A 26888-nucleotide genomic window follows, 5' to 3' on the forward strand; every position below is an offset into this window, starting at 1 on the left:
TAGCAACAGGTGGGCTGAGATCAGCAAGGACTATTTCTGCTCTCCCTTCCCCATTCCTGCCACAGGAGACACTCAGGAGAGAGCCTGGGAGGCTCTGCAGGTTGTGGCCAGCACAGACACTGGGGACAGGCAGCAGAGGAGCTCAGGGATTGCTAAAGTTTTAACAGCCAGCCTAGGAATGATGTGTTTTTGACAGCCACTTCTACTGAATCAACTAAGCTAACACAGACCTGAATTAAGTTTTGTTTTTAAATTATATAATTGTTTTATTTTTAAATCCGTAACATGAATGCAACTGTGCCTTGAGCAAGACAGAGAAATTGGTACACTAGAAAGAGACTAGTATAGTGTAATAATGTGTGTAATCTGAGACAACAAAACAATGCTTAAGGAAGTCAATGAACAGGTAAATAAACATTTTCATTTGTTTGATGCCTTGGAGTCTGATCCTGAAGATCTTTGCACTGCCCAAATTGAGGTGATGCTCTCTAAATGACTGATGGCTCTTGTGAAAACGTGGCTTGGTTAAATGACTAATGTTGGAGGGCATGAGTGTCCCCTTGCTGCACACAGGAATGAATTGCTACAAAGAGCTGCCTGATCCAGCTAAGCTCTAAGGCATGGGGACAGATGACATGTTTGAAGTGAAGTGTTGGTCCAGAAGACTGAGTCAGCTTGCTTGAGCTGTGTCTGCAGAGACACACTCCTATGGTCTTTTGAATTCAAAACCCCCAGAAAGTTATACTTCACTTCCTCTGATTTCCTTTTCCCTGGCATTTCACTGTTGTTTCTTTTCACTTTTGCTATTATTCTGACCTGCCAACTGCAGATTTTCTGAACCTTGAACAATAGCTGTGACTTTGCTCTGAGAACTCCGAAACTCATTAACAGAAGGACTTGGCTTTGAGCAAATGTCACATCACATTAGTGTAATTCTCAGGCACTAGCTAGCTCTTAGCTTGGCCCATTCATTCAGGCAGAGTTCAGAATGCCTCCTTGCTGTATCATAGAGATATTCTGATGAATGCTGATTACTTTTGTCTCCATCTGTTTTGATTGATAACTCGGGCAATTATTAGCATTCTGAACACAGTAGGAGCTTTTCTCAGCTCTTGTCAGTGTAAGAGGACAGTGGCAAGGAGGAAGGGAATTTGTAAGCAGTATCCTGTGGAAAATAACCTCCAGGGTCAGAAAGGATTAATGAGAGAAGTGCTGCTATAATTAATGCTGTGCATGTGTACAGTACACACATCTTGCATTCTGCTCTTCTTGGGGTGCAGCCCTGGCAGCTCACAATAACCAAGATGAAGATATCTGAGGCTTACTAGCAGTCTTCCACAGTGTTACTTGCATCTTCCTTTGCAGGTGAAAGGAAGGGTAGCACTGGGCTTGGGAATCAGCAGCTGTGTTTGAGATAGCCCAGGAAGAGCCATTTCAATGGCAAACTGGGAATTCATAATTTATTACAGGGACTGCAGAAACAGCACTGCTGCTCTGCAGCATTACCATAGAGCTCATCAGAAGGATTTATCTTAAAATGCTACAACTGCAGAAGGGGGATGAAGCTGATTTTAGGCCTCCCCAGTGCACTAGCAGGTACATTGGTCCAACAGTGCTTGACATACTTCAAAGCCTGCATCTGCCTACAAAGCCTCTTCCTCCTCCCCACAATTTACATGGGAGGCTGTATCCATCTCCAGTGCCAACACTGTGGCAGATATCTATTCCATCAGTGTTAAGAGAGTGTTAAAGTCATTGTGGCAGAAAACTGAAAAGCAAAGAAGCTTCATTGTGGTTGATGTATGACTCCAAGAGTCTGAATTTCAAAGCATGCTAATGCCATCTCAGAACCTAGATGCTTCCTTTGGTCTGGGAGCACAACCAAAAATGCCCCTGAGTTCCTAGTGCAGGTGAATAACTGAGAAAAATTAAAAAGCTGCTTGACTACATAAATAGGTAGATGGAAAAAGTAGCTCTTGTTCCTGGACCACAAGTGGTAGATTAAGTAGTGAGTGTGTGTTCTTGGCTGTAGCTGGCATGCACAGTGAGCAAATATGAAAGCAGTAGGGTGAGCTTTTCTGGGGATTTGAGCACTTACAGAATATCAAGATTTTTCCTAAAAGAGAGCTTAGTTTTTATGTTATAATTTTCTCCCCTGACTGGACTAAGGTCTGCTGCTTTTTATGAAAATGATGGCCCTGGTTGTGTTGTTGGGTGGGCATGGTCATCTGGGCATGAAAGCAGCTCATTTTATCCACCTACTGACTGGCATGGTCAGAGACAAGGTCTGTGTCCTCAGGGAGCAGAAACTGATCTCTGGGGCATGGCAAACTGTGGAGAAGGGGGAAGAACCAAGGAAAGAACCATTTCTCCTTGGGAAACCAAGGAGAATGAGGTGTGCCTGTGGAGATGTGGCCACAGAGGTTGCCCCCAGCACAGCTCAGCAGCTCAGAGTGAGCTGAACAGAGCTCAGTGTGTGTAATTCCCACAGCTCCTGGGCCTCCCGCTCTGCCTCTGCTTCCCCCTTTTTCAGTGTCTGCCTGGCAGAGCTGGCCTTGAGGGAAGCACAGGGGCTCAGCCTGGGGCACAGGCTCTGCCTCTCCTTTGCCATGAGATGCAAATCTCTGAGGCTGGAGCTTGTGTTCATTGCTAATTCAAATCCTGGCAGTTCTGGGAAACCCAGATCTCACTGGAACCTCTAAAGCTCACTGACAAGGATACTGCTAAAATCCATAGCTGGTTTCATGGAGTGCAAAAGGATTTAAATTTGCAAATAGTCTGGGCTGCACAGGGGCTGATTTGAGATCTCTTGGCCAAATGCAGTGAACTTTTTTTCCTACAACTTTTTTTTGCTCTTTTTTCACATATAACTTTCCTCATATTTGGCTGATGTTAGTAATAGTGATAAAAGGACATAACAATGTAATTTCCTTTTAGAGTACAGGACTTGCACTAAAAGGGCAAGCCCAAATGAGGGTGATGCCTGAGGTATTGATGGATCTCTACTGTTACTAACTGGATTATGTTTGCTGGGCTGTCAGCCTGAAGTTAATGGCAGGGTAATGAGGACCTAACCATAAACAAGCTTACTTGAGTAGAGGGAGTGAGAATGTTTGACACTGGACTGACTTTTAGGGGTCTCAGGTGACAATTTGAATGAGTCATTGATGTGCTGCTCCACTAGGGAAATTCACTCAGTCCACTATCAATTTCCCCTGACACTCACAACCCTCACAGGCTTTCTGCTGTTGGTTATTTGTTACCAGGCAAAAAGAATTTGATTTTCATACTCCTTAAGTGAAACAAAGTTGGAGAAATGAATAAGACAAACAAGGTCATCTCCAGTGCAATGTTTTGTAAGTTAGATTCCATTTCCTGCACACACACAAAAGGTAATAGCTGGTTTTCTGATTTCTTTGCAGCTTTACTTTCCCTCAAAGTAATGTGTAGGTTTATTATTTTTTTAAGCCAATATAAAAGACAGACAATAGATGAAGGAAGAAAAATGTACAGTGCTTTTCAGAGGGGGCATTGGTCTCCTGGTACAAGATTGGTGACTTCTGTTGGGCTCCCTGCTCCCCAGTTCAGTACTGATATGTATTTTGGGGGCCATTAACACCATTGCTGAAGAGCTGTTAATGAGCCTTTTCCAAACTGAAATTCTTGTGTGCCAGAGCAGCATTCTTCATCATTTCACTGTCTGATGGCTAATGGTAAATCTGCATGAAAAGCAGTCTTTGGGATGGCTGCCCCCATTTAGCTCTGCTAAAATGTACCCATCTCTAGTGAAAATCATCATGTGGCAGCTCTCTTGAGGAACCTGGTGCTTTGCAGTGAAGTATGAAGCACCCAAGTATTAATTTCAGATTAGTCTGAGTTATATTTTCCAGATACAGAAACCTAGAAGAAAGCAGGTTCTCAGCTGAGTGGAGCTGTGCTCAGAGGTGGAAAGGCTGGCTCCAAACCTTGTGCAATATTGTGGAAGACTTTCTAGGCACCTTTCACATAAGAAAATAACTTTCTCAGAAAGTACTGAAAGAAATAAATGTGTCCCAAAGAAACCTTAACACAAAAATATCAGGCTCATTTTTGTGAGATATTGAGGTGAACCACTTCTTCAGGTGAACTGAGGGATGTTAAAGCCATCCATCTACTCTGGAGAGATTGAAAAAAGTATTTATATTAAGAATATGCTTGTAAACCCACAAAAAGTGCTCCTGAAATATCCTTGAAGTGCAGCATGGTAAAAATTTAGAAGGAAACAGCTGCCTTCTGCAATGTTTTTGGATGAGTAAAACAGGATATGTTTCCTCCCAGAATGTCAGGAATTTTTTTTAAGCAAAAGTTTCTTTAAAGGTTGACTATCACACTTGATGCTTTTTTGATGACAACCTCAGGTTTGTGAACCACTACATAAAATCAGTGTAGATGAAGATGTACAGATGAGACTTCTATGAGAGTTTGTGTTAATTTTAACTTCTAACTTTTCTTCTATCTGCTCTGTTTGTCAAACAGGGTTTAAATAAAAATTCAGGACATCAAATAACAGGTGGCAAACACTAGGATATTAAAAGTAAAAAGTCCAGTTCCATTTCAGTTCATATTTCCTTGGAGAATCTTTAATTTTCATGGTGAGTAAGACATTGCCTGACCTATCCCTTGTAAAATCCATGAAATGCAATCAAAGCAAGGCTTCTCTCAGCATCTCTGGTTGTTCTCTGACTGTGCAGGGATAGCTGTTTGTATGGGATCAATCTCAGCCAAAAAACAATCTTTGCTGCACTTATGCTGGCAGAAGACCAAGAATACCCAGAACAATGGCTAATAAAGTAGGAGGAGGATTTTTTTTCTGTGTATCCTGTTATGTCTTTTCCATACCTTGCAAAACATGAATGGTATCCAAGGTAGTGAACAGTGGCATTTAAGTGATAGTGCTCTCAAGAGAAATGCAAAGTGAACTTCAGTTCCTCAGGCTGTCTTTTCACTTGCCACTACAAGGAAACTGTCTTCAGTCTTCCAAATAAACAAATTACTTTAATCTGAAAAGTGCCAAATAGTATTAGGCTTTTCTTAGGAAGTAATCTAGCAAAAGGAAGCCTGGCCCTCTAGGCAAGGGACTTTTCTGTCTGTAAACTACTGCCGCTCATTCTGTGTGGAGCACTACAAAATTAGTGTATTGCTGATAGCTTTATATTTTCATCTGCCTACTCAGCAGTTACATTCCAGTAGCTTCCCAAAATTGGATATTAATGATTCACACTCTGCAATTTGTGTAGCCATGAAGTGGAATTGCATAAGCCAAAAAAACTGAAGACCATACCTAGGCACTAACAAGATCTTCCTCTTGATTTACTGGCTGATCTTCCATTCAGCCTGATTTAATGGCAGTCAGTGGATTAGCAAGTTCTAGTGCACTCTCAGCCTAAAGGAGGGGCCCAGTAATAGCCCTGTGTGCAGCAATGGCAAAGGAGAAAGCTGAACTTTCTGTCCTGAGGCTCCAGAGAGCATTAACCCTTTTTTTGGAGCACCTTGTGGTGATGAGCAGGAGCTGTGGTGTGCTGGAGAGAGAGGTGAGACACAAGGGTGAGGGCAGAGATGGTGTTGACAAACCTCTAGTGGTTAATTCTGCATGGGGCACTGCAGGAGCAACAGTATCCGCTCTCCCGGTTCCTCTGGGAAATGTTTAAGTGTTTTCCTGTGTCATTCTCCAAGAGGAAACCTGATTTCATCCTTTTTATTTTTCTTTTTTTTTTTTAATTTTTCTTCTTTTTTTTTTAGCAGCCAGTTCTAAGTGCAGCAGTTCATTTTCCCTCTTGGTTCAAATGAGCTCAGTTTTGCGCTTCTGAGTGTCTTCACTTCCAGGGTATCCACTGCTAAGAAAAAAGCCAGCCTCCCAGCACTGAGATTCAGCCTTTGCCCAGGAGGGCAGTGCTAGAATTGAGAAGGATAATTATGCACTGCTCTGTTCCCTTGCCTTTTTCCATATGCCATGAAATTGTGCAAGGAGATGAAGCAGCAGCCATGAACTGCTGTTATTACCATTACTTCTACAGTCATGAAAACAAAGAGCCCTTGCAGAGAGCTCTGCCATTGATTTGTGAGCCTTGGTCACCCCTGGGCCTGGGATTGTGCCTTTGTTCCTTACCTGCAGTCCCCTGTTCCTCTTCCTTAGCTCAGCACTGTGACAAACTAGAAAAAAATTATCTCTATGCCTGCACAGCTTGTGCTGAATCCTTAGTGTACAGGGGGATCTAGATCATTGCTGGAACAAGATACAAGCTGATAATAATCCCTGCTATTAGTCCATTTAAAATGGGTCAAAAAGATCACCTAATTGTGATAATTGCCTTCTGGCATTGCTTGTGTAACAAACCTTTGGCTGCATGTGTAAGCCTGTGCCCAGCAGTAGGCAGTCCTGTCTCTAATGTCTGAGCTCAAAGATTAAACTTCCATTCCACAGAGCTGCCATCTGCTGCAGCTTGTGTCCAGCCAACTGAGGAACCTTGATCACTGATCCTACACACAACACTGGTGTTGTCTCTGTGCTTTTTCAGGCCACCTTACTGGGATGACTTCCTCTGACTAGAACAGACTGAGTAAACCAAAATACATAAAACAACCTACTGGGTGAACATAGGTGTTAACCAGCTCATTTAGCCCCTGCCTTGAGGCAGGATAAAGTAAAAACTGAAACAGTTTTCAAAAGATATGTTTGCCCCCCAAATGGCTAAGTACAAGTTCTGATTAATTGTGGGGGGATAGAATGTAAGAAAATAAAGATAGTGCAGAAGGCAATCTCAGCCCTGAGGAGTTGCAGCTGTACCAATCACCAAAGATTAGGAACAGGCCTGCCCTTAACAGGCCACAGCTGTGTCCAATAAGGATGAGTGCTATAAAAGGATGGGTTAGCTGGGTGAGGAGAGAGCTGGAGTTTATTGACCATGCTGTGAAGGAGTCAGTGCTGTGAGGAACTGCCTGTGAGAAATCACCAAGAAGGTATGGAACTTTTGCAATAAGATGACAACGCACAATGGCACTGATTGAGTGTTTCAGGCTTGTTGCTGTCACTGCAGCCATGGTGTGTGTGACACTGCTCTGTTTATGCTGCCATGAACTGAGTGAGGCCATCACTGCCCTGAGCCTCTGTGGTCTCAGCATTTGTGATAGGAAGCTAGGATGGCACTGTTTGAACTGAGCCAAAAGGAGCCCAGGCTACATTTGCACTCTCTTGTGCGTGTTTTTGTTTGCTCTGCTTTAGTGGGAGAGAGACATGCTGGTATGTAACCTGTTACAGGAGTTCTGGACTGCTCCCATCCCCAACAGAGCTGGAATGCAGCTTTTTAGCAGGCTGTCATAAATTGTATATTGGCATTTTAATTAGTTTCATTTATTGCTTGGAGACATTTAAACTTGAAAGGCATGAAGGTAGCCTTCCATCAGCCCTACAGCCCAGCACCAGGAGCTCCCTGGGGCTAGCCCAGGACTTGTGCCTTGCAGAAGTGATGTACAGAGACCAGGTCTGGGAGGAGGTGACTCTGGACTGGGATGTTTGAAATGGGTTAGTGATGAGGACCACCTAGTGCTCTGGACTGAGTGTTTTGAGTGGCAAGTATGTGGTATAGTAATCTCTGAGAGCCAGATGGAGTGGATTTAATGTCAGGAGACATTTTCCAGGGATCAAAGCAGCTTAGAGAAATAATTTATTTTTACCTTTAAATTAAGAGAAATATGCTAAATGTTAAAATGGCCCTTAATTCATGAGCTTCATATCCCTGGGGTATGATTAGCAGCAGATAACTGAGCCTCCCTGCTGTGCCTTGTTGCTTAGTTACACTACACAAGTACACTGTGCTTTCATTTTCTGTCTTATGTGAGCAGAAGCAGCATGATATAAAAGTTCAAAAAACCTGAAAGACTCTGAGAGTACTCTCAGCTGTATTTCAAATCACTTGGGCTTCAGCAACACCACATGCTCCGTGCTTGCTGTGAATGGAAAGAAGCTTATCCTGATGGTGGGTGTAAATCAGCAGAGACCCCATTAGCTGCAGCTGCTGGAATAAAGCAGTGCAAACAGAATCAGAATCATGCCCAAAAGACTCATCCTTTGTGGAAGTAATTTATTTTCATTAAGAGAGATTAGCATCACAGCGGTATGATAAACTTAAAAGGCCTTGGAAGTGCTATTGTTGTTCTTAAGTAAATACTGATTCCTAAAAAAAAAAAAAAATAGCAGATTGCATATTAATCTCCTAAAACAGAATTGCCTTGAAGACCTATATACTTGAAGAGTGCACAGTGTCTTCCTTTTTACTGGCTTTATTAATGAGGATTTGGTTGTATTGTAAAAAATCAGAGCTGGATTATGCTGGGTCTCATGAGAGCCATTGGTCTGGTGCAGCTGGGAAAACTGGGAAAAGCTAAATGCAGAAAAATGTGAGGACTTGCAACGGAGAGAGGGACATCAGTGGGTTCCAGAATAAGGCTTCTGTTCACTTGGAGGTTTTCTGCTGACTGTATGGAGAACATGTCTTTCACAACTCTGTCTTATGTCAAAATACCTATTTTCTTATTTTGTCTGTACTGTTAATGGATTCTTAAATACAGGTACATAAAGATCTCATAGGAATTAAGAGAAAACATAGTTTTGCTTAAAAAAATTATCCAGCAATCCAAATGGTTTTGCAGAAATTCTGAAACACCTGACTCTAAATGCATGGCTGGGTGACAACAGCAGTTTCCTTGGGGGACTGCTAATATTTCTATGCCCACAGTGACTACAAAGTCTGTTAACACCAGCTGTTATTGATCCTTCTATTTCATGGCTGGGTCTTCAACTACACAGAGATTAGAGAACAGGGAGGTTAGTAAATATGGTAGTTAATTCCCTCAGACTGAAATGGGTCAAAGATCCTTAGATTCTTCTGTATTATTTTTGTTAGCTGTTAAATTTGACTTTTTGGAGGATTTTTTGGTTGGCTTTTGGTTGGGTATTTTGCTTGTTTTTTTTTTTTGAAAGAGGACTCTGAAAAATATGCCTCAAATAGTAGTTCAGTAGTAGTTTTTAATGGTGATTTAATAACGGTAGGTTAAAATTTAATTTTCCACTTTCAGTGGGGGAGGTGAGGGACATGCTGATGTAGAAAGGCAAAGAACTGGCAAAAGAGCAGATTCTCATGAATTAGCGCTTCTGTTCTAGGTTTTGGAGGGTGAACAAAAGTTGCTGTTTTCTGGCAAAGAGCAGCTCTCCTGATTGCCTCATTCAATCTTAAGGGTTATGTCAGTCAGCCATTGCTTCTTCCAGGGCTGGGAATACCCAATACTACTGCTGTTACACGGACTTGGTGGGAATGTTCTCTTGCCAAGGCCAGAGTGGGTAAATTCAGGGAATCTTGAGGTGACCAATTACTATCATTTTCCTTCAACTCATTTTTGGCAGATGTAGGGTCCAAAGTGATAAAACCAAAGCAGCAGCTTTGCCAACTTTATTGCTTTTATTTTCAGTATTTTAATGTGATTGATAGATACACTCCTCCCTCAGATATGTTCTGCTTATTCTAATACACATTTTACACTGTGATCCCTGCTTTTAATATCCTTGTATTTAGACAAGCAGCCAGCCTTTCTGTAGCAACAGATAGCTGTACAATTTACTGAGAAAACAGTTCCTTTCCTGGATACTTACAAATATGAAAGAAGTTTTTATCCTGGGGAGCCAGTGGTTCTTCCCCTGCTACCTGTGGTAGATAAGATATTGCATATTTAACTAGAAATGAATGAAGACAAGAGGCCTCATTTTCACTTGTGATATCTCCAAGGCACTCAGCAGCAGCAGGCTCCTTGGCTGAGAGCTTTTGCCTGGTTTTCAGCTCACAAGCCAATAAAGCTGCAGATATGTGGGAATGCAGTGGGCTGACTTGGTCCACATGGATTTTACATATCCGTCCCATTAGTAAGGGAAAAAGGAATCTTCCCTTTTAGATTTGGGTGGAGGGTTTTTTCCCTATTTGATGTGAACACATGCAGTCAGTAAGATGGTAACCAACCATGTAAAATCTTTAAATGAAGGAAGAGAAGGAAAATGCATGACAGAATAGATTTTTAATTTTTTGCCCTGAAATCTATATATTTTTCTCACTACTTTAATATGTTTCAACACAGTGACTTCCTGCTTAATGTGGTAGAAAGTACAGATACTGGACCATTAGGTGTATCATTAAAAAACATAACAAATAGCTTCAAATTAAAAAACTCAACTAGGTGTTAAAGACAACTCTTTTTGAAGTAGGTGCGCTGGAGAGTGGTCTCTGTGCCCTGCTGCCTGCAGAGGGCTTGGGTGTGCTCAGAGCCCGTCCAGGGACTGCAGGCTGGGCAGAGCCCTCCGTGCTGCTGCTGGCTCTGGGCTCTGAGCCAGCGGAGCTCCGGGGCTGAAGGGCACTCGGTGCCCTCAGCTCACAGAGCTCCCTGCTGTGGGCTCCATGCCTTTATTACCCTCCATTACCACAACTGTAAGTTTTACCCAAGAGAGATGGCAGGGCATCATTTTGAAGCTAAATATCCCCTAGGATAATGCATATGCTATCCAGCAAATATTTGCTTTGCCTTCCTGAGGAAAAGCCCTTCCATGGGAAAACCTGCCCAGTCAGAAATGCTTGCACAGTGTGAGAATGCGTACTGCAGAAGGGATAACTTCTGCCTCATATTTTTTTCTGAGTGCAACATCACTGCAGTTTGAGATAGGTTTAAATCAATGTGGATGATATTTAAGTATTCTGGTTTAAAAATGAAAAATTGATTTTCACCAGGAGGATATTTCAATAAGGTCAATAGGGGCAATGGTGATTGAGTAAATCAGCTTTTGTTCACAGTTTACCAAATCTCTGTCACAATAACTTAAGCATGTAAACATTTGTAAAACTAGTTTCCCTTGAGGAAAAGTGGTTATCAGGGCCTTCTCCTAGAGAGAGAGGAGCTTGGCTCTCTCTCTTATATCAATAAGCATTGATCGAGTTCAAAGGAACTCTGTGGATTTACATATTCAGAAGTCCTGCTCAGGAGATCAGACTCCTCTAAGCGGTTTTCCTTGCTACCTCTGATACAATGTGGTTCAGATGGTGCAATTTGGTGTCCTCTCTGCCCTGAACAGGTGTTTTAAGAGCTTATTTTACTTCTCATTATCCTCCTCTGACTCTGTTAGCAATAAATTCACTTTACACCTTTCGGTTGAGCTGTTTTGCCCTTGCAGTGTTTTCTCCCCATCCTTATCTCAACTCAGGAACCCTTTGTTTGGTTTTTTTCCTTTTCTGCCCAGCTGTGGCAGGGTAGGGTGAACAAACAGCTTTTGTGGGCACCTGGCAATGGGCCCGTGTCAAACCATGACAGATGACTAATCCTGAAATTCAGCCATGAGTAATGTGCATGGGTTTACTGCCTGTAAGCTTGTGATTGTAGTTTCTCAACTTTCTGACCCACCTGAAAGTGCCACAAGCCTGATCTGATTATTTGATGGGGTGGGGAGCTGTGAAGAGCTGTGTAAGACTCCCAGGGTCCCACACAATTTGAAGGGTTACCATAAAGAGCAACCTCTGGAGAGCAAGGTGATACATCTGAAAGAACCTGATTGGGAAGATGGGTGATGGCTGCCTTCTCAGCCCTGCTTTCCTCTGAGGGGTGGGATCTGTTGGGATGTGTCCAGCTCCCATGCCAAACCCTCAGCACAATCCGGGGATCAGTGAGAGATTCCCTGAGCTCCTCCTGCTGTTGGTCACAGGATGCTGGGAGTTATTTCTTATCCTTGTTTCTGTCCTGCTGCTTGAGACCATGAGTGTATGAATTTTGTACACATGCAAAACTGGATCTAAGTTCTGGCAACTCCTTTAGCAAGGAACGGGTAGTTCTGTTTCCCCTTGGGCACTGGCACAGATCTAACAGCCATGGGATAAGCAAGGTATATATTCATCCAACCAATCAGTGGGAATAAGGGGAAACATCCCAGATTTTCATTTCTAGTTATCATAAAAGTCTCTAGGTTTGCTCTGTTTTCCTAGGAACTGTTTATCTGTTGTCAGAAGTAAATTTCAGGTTTCATGAACTTCCTTTCATCTGATTAGCAGTTCTAGGAAGGTGCTTTTCTTTTATCCTGGAAGGTTTAAAAATGCAAGGGTCAGTAATAGAAAGTGGTAGGTATCATCTTCAGACAATATTTTGTTTCTGAGTGGAGCTGATTGATATGGAAATGCTGTGGAGTGTAATATTCACACTACCTCTGTACACATTTTACAAGTGGAGAGCACGGTGATTTTTTTTTTCTCTACAAGTTTTGACAAGAGAAAACACTAAATGCAACTTCTCTAAAACTTCAGTGACTGTGGCATGGGGAATGCAGATGATGGGAGAAAGGTTGTACCCTTTTAGCTTCTTTTATCTGGTGGGGTCTGCCAACAGTAGGAGTAGAAATAAACCTGTGGTAACAGGAAAGCAGAGTAGGAATTGACTGTGAAGGAGGAGCTTATCAGAAATCCCAGCCGGAGACTATTTGAGCTGATCCACTGTGCAGCTGTGCAGGTTTCTGAATTAACACCAGTACATGAGACAGCTGTTCTTGGGGACAGCTCTGACTAACCTGCATTTTAAACCTACAGTGCAGTTCTGCAAAGCTCTCTGGCTTTGTTGGTCTCCTGATAATTTCTTCTGTGCTTAAGATACTGTGAGAAACTTTAACCTTCCCTATCCAAACAGACACACACTTGAAAATTGAAAGAGTCTCCTGAAGTTCCTTTTCCCAGACTAGATGTGTTCAGGTTTTTGGTGGCCACTTGAGACTGTAAGGAGCTGCTCAGGGAAGTGGATTGTCAGCTCTCCCAGCCATCAGTGCCCTGGGGCTGTGGGGTGGAGCTGTGTGCACCCTCCCATCACTGGCACATCCTCCCCACCTCGGGGAACAGTCCTACAAGGCAACTTCTTTGTGACACAGGTGCTCATTTAATTTCAGCAGTTGCTCACATGCAGTGAGGCCAAGTGTGGCTCCTGGGGAATTCTGTTGACTCCAGGAGATTTACTGTGGTGTAAATCAGAGGCCAAGTGACAGAGGAAGCCCATATGTTCTCCTGGAGTGCTGATTACGGGGGAAAGGAGCTGGATCAGAAGAAAATGATTGCACCCAGATTGTTTTCAGTGTTTTAATGACTAGCTTAAGGCAGCAAATAAAAACAGAATCAGAGGTGATTTATATTTTTGCTGAAATCTAAACAGGTCTGGCCCTAGGCATTTGCATTTGTTCCTGTCTAACACTGTGGCTGACTTTCAAACCTCTTGAACTGCAGGGATTGCTGAAAGAGTGAAGTGAAATCTGCTTGTATAAGTCAGTGTCAAAACTCTCAGAGACAACAGAAAGGGCAGGAGGGGTACAGGTGTGGGAAAAATTGGGCTGCAGAAATGAGTTGCAGAGGAGGAGTATCATATTTGTAGGGAAAGCACTGCTATCCATGGGAAATACCCTCCACTGCCCTCCCTGATTAGCAATAGCTACTCCCATCTCATTGAGCTCAAGAATTATTACAGAACCACAGAATATGCTGAGTTGCAAGGGACCCACGAGAATTACCAAGTCCAGCTCCTGGCCCTGCACAACACCATGCCCAAGAGTCACACCATGTCCCTGAGAGTGTTCTCCAAACACTTCTTGAACTGTGTCAGGCTTGGTCCTGTGACCACTGCCCTGGGGAGCCTTTTCTAGTGCCCAGCCACTCTCTGGGTGCAGATCATTTTCTAATACCTACCCTGCCACCCTCCTGACAGGCTGGCCCTCCTGGCTGTCAGGGCACTGCTGAATCATGTTCAACTTTCCATCAGCCAGCTCCCTTTCCTTTCTGCAGTGCTGCTTTCCAGCACCTCATTCCCCTGTCTGTGGGTTACCCTGTCATTAAGGAAATCAGGTTTGATCAGCAGCACTTTCCTCTCGTGAACCATGCTGGCTGTGACCTATAGCTGCATTGTCTTTCAGGTGTTTTTCAATACCTCCCAGAATCATCTTCTCCATAACTTTACCAAGCACTGAAGTGAGACTGACAGGCCAGCAGTTTTGGGGTTTCCTTCTTGCCTTTCTAGTCGAGTGAGATCATTGCTCAAGGACTTGGGTGTCTTGTGTTGTACTTACTCCACAGCTTTAGCTGAGCAGGAGAGGAAAAGGAGCTAAGACTTCAAATATGACTGAAAAGTTTTGCAGCCTGTCCTGAGCTTTCATTTTTTACTCCCTTCTCAAAGTCCCAAACAGAAGGCTGCTTCCAGAAAAAGGAGCACCAGGGTGATTGGTCCTATGCATAGCTAAAACCAACTGCCTAGGCCAGCACCTTGTTAGTTAGAAGGAGAAAAAGGTGACCTGGAGCCCCATAAAATAAGGTTTTTGCTGCTATTAAGGGAGGAGCTGAGATGTGGGACAGCAGCCACTGGTATATATTAATAGCAGAGAAGCCTTTCCACAGGCAGGGCTTGGCATTGCACCTGATTTTTCTCTGGTCACAAGAGCAGCCTCCCAGACTTTCCAGGGCTGTTTCTGGCTCTCTATCCCAGTTTTGTCACTCCAGAGTTTACTTTTGCTCAGTTTGCTGAAAAGCCTTTGTATGTGGCAATAATCCTGAGGACCACAGTCATTAGATCAGCAGGCTGGGTCCCATTTCACCCTGGTTGGCTATATCAGTGTCCCCCAGGATCAGGAAGCTCAGAAATGCCAGAGCCAGAAGCCCTGAGCAAGGAAAGAGGGCTGAAGCCCTGTCTATATAGGCAGTGAGGCTGTAGCAAAATCTGCACATTAAATGGATGTTTGCTTTGTACATGAAATAGCCCCTCTTGCATCCAAATTCACATGGAAGAGATGGTGAAGTCAGTTCTTCCTCACTCAGTGATGTGCTGTGGGTGTTTCAGTGACACACTGAGCTCACAGCACCATTTCTCAGCTTCTTGTTAATGCTTGCCACAGTAGAAATCCCATTCATGGATGACACTGATCTTATCACAGATATTGATTCATCAGCCCAAGCTGAGTATTAGCAATGAATTTTTCCTACACAGTTCTTTGATGGCTCTGATGTCTGATACCAGCGTAACAAGCTGGTGCTGGCTGATGTAGAGTGGGTGGTCTCAATGGAGGGGTTTTTTTCAACTGAGGGTTCTCTGTGATTCTGTGAGGACTTCATGTGTGGGTTTGGATTAAGTATTCTGCATCAAAGGGACTCATTTCTTTTTCCAGCAGCTTCCACCAAAGTCCAAGTGTCTGTTACACAACAGCAGATCAAAACAGGGAGGAAGGGTGAGGTGAACTGCTGATATTTGCTAGTATTAATTGGAATGACTCTTCCAAATGAAATCTGACATTAATAAATTCCATTTTAAAAGTTTAAAACTGGAAACTGGAGTTAGGGGTGTATTGGAAAAAGCAATACCAGGGAAGGGAGAGTTTAGCTGTTGGAATAATTTATGGTTTTGTTTTCATTTCTCTGTTCTCATTCTGTTTTGGGGAATAGGGGGGAAAGCAAGGGAAAATCATAGAAACCACAAGGTCATTTAGATGCTTTAGATGCTTTTGTCATCTCCAGATTTCCAAGATTCAGTTACAAAATTATAGACTATTTCAGGGAAGGGTGACACTTCCCTCTTGTACAAGTCAAACCTGCCTGAGTAGGGACCATGGGCGCTCTCCAGTCTTCGCAAATTGTGTGTCCCAGGGGACATTTTCCTGTGCCAACTGACTATTTAATCATCCTCAGAGTTTTTCAGGATTGAGTTTTGATGCATTTCTGTTCATTCATCTACTTGCAACTACCTCTGTGACCAGATAAGCAATGCCCTGGGCATTGTCTGTTCCCTTCAATACCATTAAGTATCTATATAAAGCCATGCAGCAGCTCCTGTCAGAAAACTGCAGGACACAGGCAGAGAAGGAGATGTGAGAGACAAGGTGTTGTAAGGGACAGCACCATCTGCTTTGTTGACAGGCACTTGTGCAGAGAGGACAAGGCACTGATTAATTTGTCAAGGGCTCGTGTGAAGATCTGTGAAAGGAGGCAGATCTGTGTATGCACAATGCACCAGGAGGTGTGGGGGCAATGAGGGTGTCGAGAGGAGAGGGAAGGGTGATGGAGGCTTTCAAAATGGGTATTTGGACATCTCACTTGGAGAATTGCACAAAAGCATTGACACAGCTGGCTGCAAGACCACAGTGAGTTGCAAGTTGTTGCTGAGCAGCAGAATGTAAGTATAGGCGGTTATTTATGGTGCACAATAAGATGTGAAAAAGAAAGTGCAGGCTAGATGCTAACTCTTGGTTGATTTACATATATCTAATTTTTTTCTTTCTTTCACTGAAACCTATGTGTTAGAAGGTCTGCTAATCTCCACTAATTGGCAGTGCTGCTGCCAGGCTCATGTACAAGGCATAAAAGGAGCCAGAAGGATGAGGGACTGCCAGGAGAAACAGTGGAGGGATAAGACACACCAGTAGTCAATGAGAGTTTTCACAGCTGCTGTCCACTCTGGGTTTTTCCCCAGGCTCTCTGTTCCCTTAAAGCCATGCTATAAAATCCAGACAAGTTATGTAATTAAGCAAATTAAAACCAGTCTAGAGGCATTTCTGTCAGCCTGGCTAACAAAGACAAAAAATGCTCCTTTCACAAAAAAACTGCAAAAAAGAATTATCTTCTAACAATTGGTGCCAGTACTTTAGATCAAAAGAGAAGTAGGATCAAATATGGATAGCAAAGACTGAAAAATTTAGGGAGAGTTTTTTGAGGGAAGAGAGTTTCAAGCAGACTTGTAACAATCTCATCACTTTTATCAATTATCTAGAAATCATCTGTAATGTAGACCTGAAAGATAATGAGTGACATTAACCTTTTGGACAATTCAACATTGCCTATTTGTGGTAATAGTTATCTATGGATCAACAAAAATAACAGGAGAAGACCTCTCACTCACAACAGCTCAGTTCTGGGCTTTTCAGGGCTTACACTGACAGACAGTTTATGGCAAGGGTCCATTGCTGAAATAAATCCATCTGGCATGGCATATTTGAGTCCTCTGGAGAAGCTTCCATATGGAGTCAAAGAAGCAAAGAGGAATGCTCTCCCATCCTCAGCATGGCATTTTTGAAAATTAAGAAATTAATACCACAAGTACCGTTCCATCCTCTTACAGGGACATGCATGTACCAAAAAAAGAGAGTAAAATTGTAATAATAACTCAATTTTTAGGGACTCCATACCAAAAGATTTTGAACTAGACATGTACCTTTCTCAACTCTAATCCAGTGCAATAGAAGTAAGGGTGAGAAGTAAAGGTGAAGATGGAAGTATTTGAGGTTCTGCTGCTCTGGAATGCTCACACATTCATTGCCAATAAAGTTATGTGGATTGTGTGTGGAGACATCATAGAACAGGTATAAATTAAAGGAAACTTCCAATTTTCTGCCAATTTTAAGGGCATCAGACGCTTAATGAAAGAAATTCCATTTGGAGATCATTGCATGCAACGCAACAGAGCAGTGCAGTCTGCTCTTCCACGGACAGGCAAGGAGGGACTGGGGCACAGATCCCTTTCACTTCCACACAAAGTCTTCACTAATCCCTTGGTTACAATAAAGATTTGTCTAAGTTACAAACTCCTAGTCAGACTTCTAAAATACTACCCAGCAGCAGGCTTGACATTGGAGCTATGGAGACAGACCTCGGCCAAGGTATAATTGCAGGATTGGGGACTTATGGTAATCAGTTGTTCCCAAATCTGTTAAAACCATGAAGAAAAAATCAGTGGCTTTGGATTAGACCTTCATTTATGCTGTTTAGCTGCTGTGTACCAGATTGATTTCTAACTGGCTGGCTTAGTAGGTTTTAAGATGTGAGTGTCCACCTCATTCAGGTTTTAGCCTGGAAGATTTGAGTCACTTGGGAAAACTACTTCATAATTACTGTGAATCCTGGTTATAAAAATTCATCTCATGATAAGCACGTTTTTCTTGCTGATTTCTCCAGAGGAAGAAGGAGGAAAATTGATGTTATTGGACAAAATTTTGGTGGTATTTTAAAATAATCTGTGGAGAGTGGATTTTATTCTAGGTTTTAGGGTGACAGGGATTTGGATGTTTTTTGGGGTGGTTTACTCGTTCTTGTTTTAGTTTAGCTTTCTTGGGTTAGTTTGCGGTTGATTTTTTTAAGTTTTTCTTGTTTTTCTTTCTAATGCTTAATGAAGTTTTGGCTGGTAAAATGCCTTGTGAGCCATCCCAGGCAATTCACCTTGTGTTTTACGTGCTATCAAAATATATGGCTGCAGCCTGTGCAGCTGCTTGCTGTCAGGTTCATTACATCCTGAGCATCCATGGCCCCAGGTGGTTCCTGCTGAAGCCTCTGTCGCTCATTTGCTGAGGAGATGACAGGCTGAGGAGAGAGCGGATCCTCGTGGAGGCGGGACTGGGGCTGCCTGATGGATTGTCCACAGAGGACAGCAGGCACTGAGTCAGTCTGCAGGGAAGGAGGATACAACAGGCACTTGGTTTTGTCTTTCTCTGGAGCATTTCATTCACATTTCTGCACAACATAGGCTTTGTTTTGCCTTTGTTCCACACAATAAACTGACAATGGCTAAGGATTTTAAATCTTTTTTCCTTTTGTTTCTCATGTGTTCCTAGAAATTAGAGGGGAAAGCGATGCTGTGTGTTACAGACTAAGCCAGTTTGTCCTCCACAGAAAAGCTTGGTGTGTTTTACCTCATCCAGTGTTAAATCATCTAGAAGTGCCATCACAATTACACCTCAGTGCTTTACATTCTCAAACAGAGGAGTGAGAGGGGGGACTTTGGAGCACACTTCTCCTAAATGCCCTGGTTTAACTGCAAGGCTTCAGGGAGTCACTGGATTGCAGTGCAGGAGTGTGTGTGTGGCACACACCTGTGAGCTGTACAATTTGCTGCTCAGTGCCCTGTCCCAGGGCACACATGGCACCCCTGCCATCCAGGGGACACCAGCAAGGCAGTGGCACTGGGAGATTGCCAGCTTGGCTGCTGATTCAAGTTTGCCTGGAGCAGCATGTGGTGTAACTTCACTTTTAGTGCTTGTTTTAAAGTCCAGCTCTCTCCACGTGGCAGGATTTTGAAATGACAGGTGTGTGTGCTTCTATGAAAACATTGCCCTATTTCCCTAAAGCCTCAGCTAAGTGATCTTGTCAGGTGAACAGTCAGAAGGAAAGTCAGGAGAGGAACTGTTGTCACAAAACCACCATTTACAAAGGATGTCTGTGTCATGCACAGTTCATGCAGGCAGCTGATTAATTCAGATCATTGTTCAATTTAAAATGACATGAGAATTTGAGCAAAGATTAATATGATTTTGCACCTGCAGATAGACAAACGTGGGATGGGCAAATGTGAATGTTGATTCTGACATTAAGGAAAAACTGCACTGTTTGTATCTAAGCATTAGGGTCAAGGATTTCCCTGTCTCCCACTTCATTACAGCATTTAGTGCCTTGTCACAGAAGGGTCCTCTGAGGGCTGCCTTTGTGATCACAGGCTGAGTTCTGTGGCAGAACCCAGAGAAATCAAATTTGTATTGCATCCCCAGCAGAGATTTGAGCTGATAACAGTTGTGTTTGTAAACTTAGTGCCATTTATGTTACCCTGGCATAAAAAAATGAGCAAATAACACTCAGAATGGATCACCATGAATCCTTCATGAATTCTTCCTTCCCATAGGAAAGACTTCATGGACTAAGCAAAACAACTCTGATCTTCACTCTGGCACGGGCAGAGGGGCACTGCCATATTAAAAGCATTTCAGACATGGTGTGCATTTGCTGTCACCTGAGATTGAGTGGCTGTTTAGTACAACACAGAGTCTAGTGCAATTTAAAGCTTTTAAACCAGAAGCACAGAAATTCCCTTTGCTAATTTGGTGCTGGCTCAGGTCCCCAGATGGCTTCAGCATAGCAGCACATTACAGCAGATCCAGTCCTGCCTCTGCACCTTCTCTGCAGAAAATCCATGAGTCCAGATTTTTGTTCTGGTAGTTGTTGGAGGATTTTTTGTCTTTGGGAGGGTTTTTTTTTTTGCTAGGGTTTGAGGGATTTTTGTGTGAGAAGGAGGATGGGGGACTGGATATTTTTCTTTTCCCCCCTTAGGTCATCTGACATCCTTCATTTTTCTGTGTAGTTCTTCCTCATGTCTAAATGTATTTTAGTAAATCTGTTACAGCCCCCTCTGTTCTGGCAGCTGCAAGTGGTCTGTCTTCCTCACTCCTCAAAATATTAATAATTGATTTTGAGGAGATCATATTGTTTACTTTCCTTTATAGCTATCCATTGCCTCTTCCTTGTAATTCAATAATATGCCTTCTGCTTAAATTTAGGTTAGTAGCAGCTCTTAGCTTGAATACTTTGGCCACCCCTAATGTGATAACAAATTGCTGATTATCAAAGGAGTGGTAGCACTTACTTGGACTCCCACACACACTAAATCTAGATTAAGGAATGTGAGAAATGAAATGTAGGCAAGAGGATGGTTGGTTCCTTAATCAGAATGCTATTAAACAGCAGAACACAGCCCATTACTGAAAAGAAAATTAAAAGAGACATAATTGAATATTTAATATGGCAAATATGATGAAATGGACATCTGGAAAAAAGCTGATGTTATAGCTATCATGTTCTAAAATAATCAAAGAACTATCATGTTCTAAAATAATCACAGAAGAGGACAAGTGAAGAGTGTGTTTCTCCTAATGGTTCTAGGAAGGGGTGAAAACATGCCTTTAGTTTCTGACTGCTTGCCTTCATGGAGAGGTCGGTCTGTCTATTGACTGTTCCACTGTCCCTCTGCAAAGTGGCTGTACTAACACCTGGCTCCTTTACTGCACCAGCTCAAACAACTCAGTCTGTGGAGGACCTGGGATTTTTTTTCTCAGTTTTTCCTTCCAGGTGAATAATGGTCTTTTTAGTTCTGTTTTTTTTTTTCCTAGGTTGTTTGTTGGGTTTTTTTTGGTTTTTTTTTTTTTCCTTGAAGACATCTTTGATTCAAGTTCATATTTAAGAAGGAATTCTGTTTTCATATCTTCAAATTCATTTCTAAGAAGGACCATTTTAGGACAGCAATTCCTGTTACTTTAATTCTATTCCATGCCTTAGAATTTTTCTTTAATTTTGGAGTCAAGAAGTCTCTGGAATTGCTTCTTATAGAAACACACATTTTTATTTGCATACATAAAAATCAGAATATCTGAAAAACATAGCAGGAGTGTATATAGATGCTCGGAAAATAAAAAGAAACTTGCAAAATAAACCATGTGATATGGTGGTTGATATGAGGATAAGAAAAAAAGGATAATTTCTTTTGAATTATTGTGTTAAGAATGAGTTTTAGGGTTTTGTTTGGAATTACTTTTGGAGGCACTCCTTTTTGCTTCCAACTTGCCACAGAGCAGTACTAACTCTTCCTTCTGTATTTTTTTTCCTGTCTGAAAGAGCAGAAAGAGGCACTTCTATTTATTTATAATCTCTTAAACTGAGATACATAGCCTGGTGTTCTTGGCAGATTGCATAAAAGACCCATCTATGAACCAATAAAGAAATGCTCCAGATTGATTAGACACTGGGTAAGGCTTAGGCTGAGGAGAGCTGGCCCAAATCCATTTTAAGTTAGGTACAGGTCTGAGTTATGCTCCATCCCTGCCTGCCTTTTCCTGCCTTCAGCTGCAGTTCGCTGAAGGTGTTGTCTAGGATACAGGCAGGCTTGGCTTATTCAGCCCATGGCTGAAATGCAGCAAGAAGATAGTTTAGGGGCTGATGCAAACATCCATGTGGCATTGGAGAAGTCACTTATCAGAGCTGGTTTCATCTTTCACGTGGGAAGGTGCATGTTCTTAGGAGGGACCTTGGAAGTACAGTGATAGAGACCACAATGGGTAAAAGAGAAACAGACAAAATCCTGATGTCTGCATCCTACAGCTACATGCTTCTGGGTTTTGTATTGGTGCTGCACAGCTGACAGTGGGGATAAAATCTTCCACTTTATTCACTTATTTCCTCAAGTTTAAACTTCCTTCCTACCATCCTGGATAGTCCTGGGGACCTGAGAAGCTCCAGGCAGCCTCCAGGGACCATCCCAAGCTGCAGGACCAACATCCATGTTTGTGGCCATCCATCGTGACTGGGTGAGAATTTGACAGGCACATTCTGTGTGCTGTGTCACCACTGAGCAGCTTTCCTTGGCTGAAATAGCACAGCCAGAGTGTGAGGAAGAGGAAGGGTAATGTTGTTCTGCTCATGGGCTTTCCTTGCTAGGTAATTATGGTGGGGGAAGCAGGAGCCCACCATCTTCTGCTTGCCTCTGTCAAGGAGGATCGTGGAGCTTCTGCCATGACCACTTCGATTAGGAGGGAACTGTCTCCATTAGGGAGAGTTCTAATGGAGTTCTCTCCATTAGGGAGAACCTTCATTTAAGGAAATGAAATCTCCTGTGTCACAAAATGTCATAGAATTAATACATTTTATTATTTAAAACTTTAAATAATTTTATTTTTTAAATTATTTTAAATAGTTTTTAAATGAAACTGTGCAGATGATTGATTTGGAGACAGGAGATGTTCCAAAAAGTTGGTGGGTTCAGGCTAATATGTAGAGGTTTGTGCAAGTCAGCCATTCCCTTCCTCCAATGCAGGAGTTTTCAATGGCATGCAAAGCAAACTTCCAAGCAAAGCAATTATCCAGTGTCTCTGGAAAGCAGTGCTGTGCCTCTCAAGAATAAGCACACAGGAAGGGTCTGGTAAGACTTTCTGAGTGACAGAGCTTTAATCAACATCCTGCACAGAGGAAACTGCAGGGGAAAGTATATTATTTTGCTCCATTTCTCTAAAGATAAGCAGGGAAAAAAAAAAAGAACAGACAACAAATCCCCAATAATCACAGCTCATAAATTCTTCATCCTGTGAACAGTCCTTAGGTAGACACATCCACCATGGGAGGTGTGTGACAGCTTCCAGGCACGAGCTGCTGCCCTCTGTGTGGCCTACAAATTGCTGTGTACACTAGCTAACACTTTGCTGATGGGCTGGGCTGTTAAACAGGAAAGAGCTCTTGACTGAAAACAGACCATTTTTCTCCTTCAAAGCAGTTGTATTTTCTCATCACCACCTTTCATAGTAATTCAGTGATACTGTTTGCTGTGCCAGCATCATTTTCCCTGGCTGTTTAATAACCAGGCTCTGAACCAGAGTTGCAGAGTATCTCATTATTCTGCTCCAAAGGTAGGAGAGGAAGGGTAGATGTGAAGAAAAACATCTGTTTCTGAGCATGTCATAAGTAAGGTTATGCTGCCAACTGCAGTATGGTATCTGAGATACTGCAGTCAGTATCCCTGCAGCAGCTGTAGGAGAGGAATGAAATGAGAGGAAAGAAAAATCAACATGGAAAAGCATTATTGATTTCTTTTCTGCAGCACTGAGTTTTACCTGAGTTTAATATTACTTGAATTTAAAATATTTGGGAGCTGCTGCTTGCTAATCCATCTGCAGAGTCAGATGAAAGCTCCTATTTGTTGTCTCTGGAGGGTTTGCAAAAGCAGAAAGAGTTAATGCTGGAGAAGGCTCTCCTGATGTTCCCAGTGCCTCAGAAAGGAGACCCACTGACTCACAGGTCCATAAGGGAAGTCAGAGCATTTTGAAATGTTATGAAAGAGCGTCCAAGGTGAGCTTCACTGCTGAGAGAAATGTCCTGCAGAGCAGTGCAGGTGCCCCAAGCACAAGGAAGGGAACTGTGGGGTAACACCCTGCAGAGACACGGGAGCTGTGGGGCAGCTGTCACTGTCCAAAACCTGCAGCCTGGGCTTTGTGCTGTGCACTGCTGGCTCTGTCTGGCACAGCCTGGCACCCAGAGGTGCAGAGGCAGCAGCTCAGAGAGCCTTTACCATGGGGTGGAGGCTGGAGGGTGGCACTGCCATCAGCTGGCACTGCTGCTGTGCCCCAGCAGGGAGCAGCCAATCCTGGGGCAGAGAAAATCAACAGGTGTGCTGCTGAGATGTTTGGCTTTTCCCTTTTTGCCTCTTGCTCCTCACAGTTTTCTTCAGGGCACAGGTCTGGTCTTAATCTGCTTGCTGTGAAAATCTAGGTAATGGACATGACACCAGGTCTTTCCAGCTTCTCTACATAAATCACCCTAATTTAAAATAAATTTCTAATGGGAATATTTGACATAAAACTCTTCAGCTGGCAGAGCATTGCCCACCACATGCTCTGTCTTTCTTTCTGGAAACTAGTACCACAGGAGAGCCTGAAAATTGCCTTCTTGTAATGGGACTGCCTTCTTTGCATTGATTTTTCTATCATTTTCAGCCATGAGTTAGAGGACATTTCAATCCTGTCACTCCAGCATCTGAAAAGGTAAAGCATTTTGCCTGTGGTATTGCAGTGACTATTTCAGCATGGCTGGAGTTAGTTGACAAAAATTATTTTAGAGGTGTTTTTAGGATGACTTTGGTTTTTGGCTGTCTCTTTAAAAACAAACAAAATATAAAAAATGATAAAAAGTGCCCTTTAGCCATGGAGCTGTACAGCACAGCAGCAAAACAGTGAGGACACAACAAGCCTAGCCAAAAAAAAACCACAAGGTCAGGGAAAACTTGATAGTGTTCAGTCTATGGATTTTTGACTTGTGGAAATTTTGTCATGAGATGCATTCTGTTTTGGCTGCTAACATTTTTCTTTTTTTTTAACACCACAAAGTATTTGAGATGAGCATGAGCAGAAGAGAAGCTAATAGGCATAACTGGGTGTGTTAAAGAGTAGGAAATTAAGTAATTACAGAATTGAGAAGGAACCTTGCATTTTGGGATCACTGGTTCAGTTCCTACCAAGATCAGCAACAACCCTGGGGTTTCTACTTGCTCTTTGCTCATTTCTCTGCATCTCACAGAGAAGGTGGAAAAGATTTTGTTTTTCCAGGTGCTTTTTTCCCTCTCTCCTGCTAGCAGACTCTGGTGGAAGCCCAGGGACCTGGCTGGGGCTGGCCATTATTCCCACTGCTAAGCTAGGACATCCATAGGATAAGTTGCTCCTACACTGAAGCCTTTGTACCTGAGCCCCTTCCCAGCTGATTTTCCTCCCTTCATTTACTTATTTTCTTGAAGAGCAAAAAAATAGAGTTACTTTTTATTGCTAAGACAGTAAGATGGGTATGCAGTTGCTCAGTATAGCTGAGGGATTCAGGAGCATCATTCAGCAGGTCCAAAACATTGGTACTTTCATAACACCTGTTAGAGTATTTAAAATGGAAAATTTTGCAGCAAATGAGATGAGCCTTTTTCAAAAGGTCTCTTTGTTTTTTAAAGCTTTTGGAAGGCTCCTGAGACATGAGCCCAGAAGGCTGCCCATTTAATAAATGAGAGACCAAATTTTGTTTAATATTGTTGGTTTCAGAGAAGATGCTCCTGGCAGATGCTGTTTATTGAAACAAAAGCTTGATGGCTTTTGCTAATGATGGTGTATCCTACAAAATATTTATGTTCTGGGAATACTCTGAGTTGTGATCTTTTGGTAGGAGTTTTTATTGATGGAGTCTAGTACCCCATTATGGTGAATTTATCCTTTCCTCAGAGTTTTATATATAAAACCTTTTCTCTGTCATTAGTTTTCCTGTCTCCAGAATGAGAATTAGCATTGCAGGATATTATGGTATGGGTGAAAAGATGAATAGTTACTCTTTGGAAAGGTAATTAACCTCCAAAGGCATCTGCCAGAGAGCTGCCATTATACCATCAGCTGCACTCTGTTTCAGTTTTAGCCTTTCCCTGTCCTCCTCCAGCTCTCAGAGGTATGTTGTTTATCAGCTCAGCTCAGAGCAAGCAGGAAGATGGATACCCTCAGCACAACACCTGCGAGGAGCAGGGTGACAAATGCAGGGCTTTCAGCAGAATAACACCCTGTGCTCTGCCCTCCTGCCATCAGGATGCAGGGCAGAGCTGTGACCTTGGCAGTGCACCTGAGCAGGGGTTGGCAACACCCAGGGATGCTGATGAATTGTGCTGGCTCAGTGCAGGGAGGGCTGCTTGTTAATGCAAGCCTGTGTCAAGGAAAGAGGAGACCCTTAGGGCAGGGCCCTTGGGTGAGCCCTGCTGGTCTGTGGCAGGGAAGGACAGCTGCACAAAAGGCACATGGACTTCGTGAGAGAGGGAAGGGGAAGAGCATCTCTCTTGCTGGCAGCTCAGGTATGAATCCTGGTATGAGTGTGCTCTAGCCCTGGGAGAGAAATACTCAGCCTGTCTGCAGGCACTTGTTTGCTAGTAAACAAGAAACACTGTTCCAAACAGAGATGATTAATGGCAACAGAAAAATTTAGGAACTGGGTGGAGGGCTTTATTCTGCCTTGATCACAACTACTCATTATGTCAGTATGTTCTGATTTTTTCAGACTAATGGAAGGTGTACAGTCATACAAACATGCAACTGTGCACTGATCTCACCCTCAAGGGACTGTGGATTTATCTCTAATGCTGTCAGATTTATTTATAAAAGATACACTACACTCACAAATGCTCCATTGTGCTCTGTTGTTTGGAAAAGAGTGAAATCTGGTCCCAATGGATAAGGCAAAATGGAATAGGGTTTTAAAGTCTTTGCCCTCCCAAATGAAGTGATTTTTAATTGAAACCTTTGATGAGTTTCTACCAACATACATGAAAAAGGAAAAGACAGTGAGGATTTCATACAGATTTCCTGGCAAAGAATTTTGTCACAGTGCTGGAGGAGTGCTTACCCTCATGTGACAATGATGGCAATAACCAGTCTTTTGTTGCTGCTGTTTCTGTTTCAATGCATGTTTTCATATTAAGACAATTTGGGTCTCTGTCACCCTTCAGTGACCAAA

General features: G+C 42.8%; 1 protein-coding gene across 1 annotated transcript in view; it reads left to right on the forward strand.

Moving 5' to 3' along the window:
• The first annotated feature begins 6921 nt into the window (after positions 1-6921).
• The window catches only part of GHITM (growth hormone inducible transmembrane protein), a 69648-nt gene continuing 49681 nt past the window's right edge, over positions 6922-26888 (forward strand). Inside the window, exon 1 of the mRNA XM_064716685.1 lies at positions 6922-6996. The gene's annotated coding sequence lies outside the window, so the exon portion shown is untranslated. The remainder of the gene's footprint in view (positions 6997-26888) is intronic.

This window comes from Zonotrichia leucophrys, chromosome 6 (genome assembly GCF_028769735.1).
Source record: "Zonotrichia leucophrys gambelii isolate GWCS_2022_RI chromosome 6, RI_Zleu_2.0, whole genome shotgun sequence".
NCBI classification, from domain to species: domain Eukaryota; kingdom Metazoa; phylum Chordata; class Aves; order Passeriformes; family Passerellidae; genus Zonotrichia; species Zonotrichia leucophrys.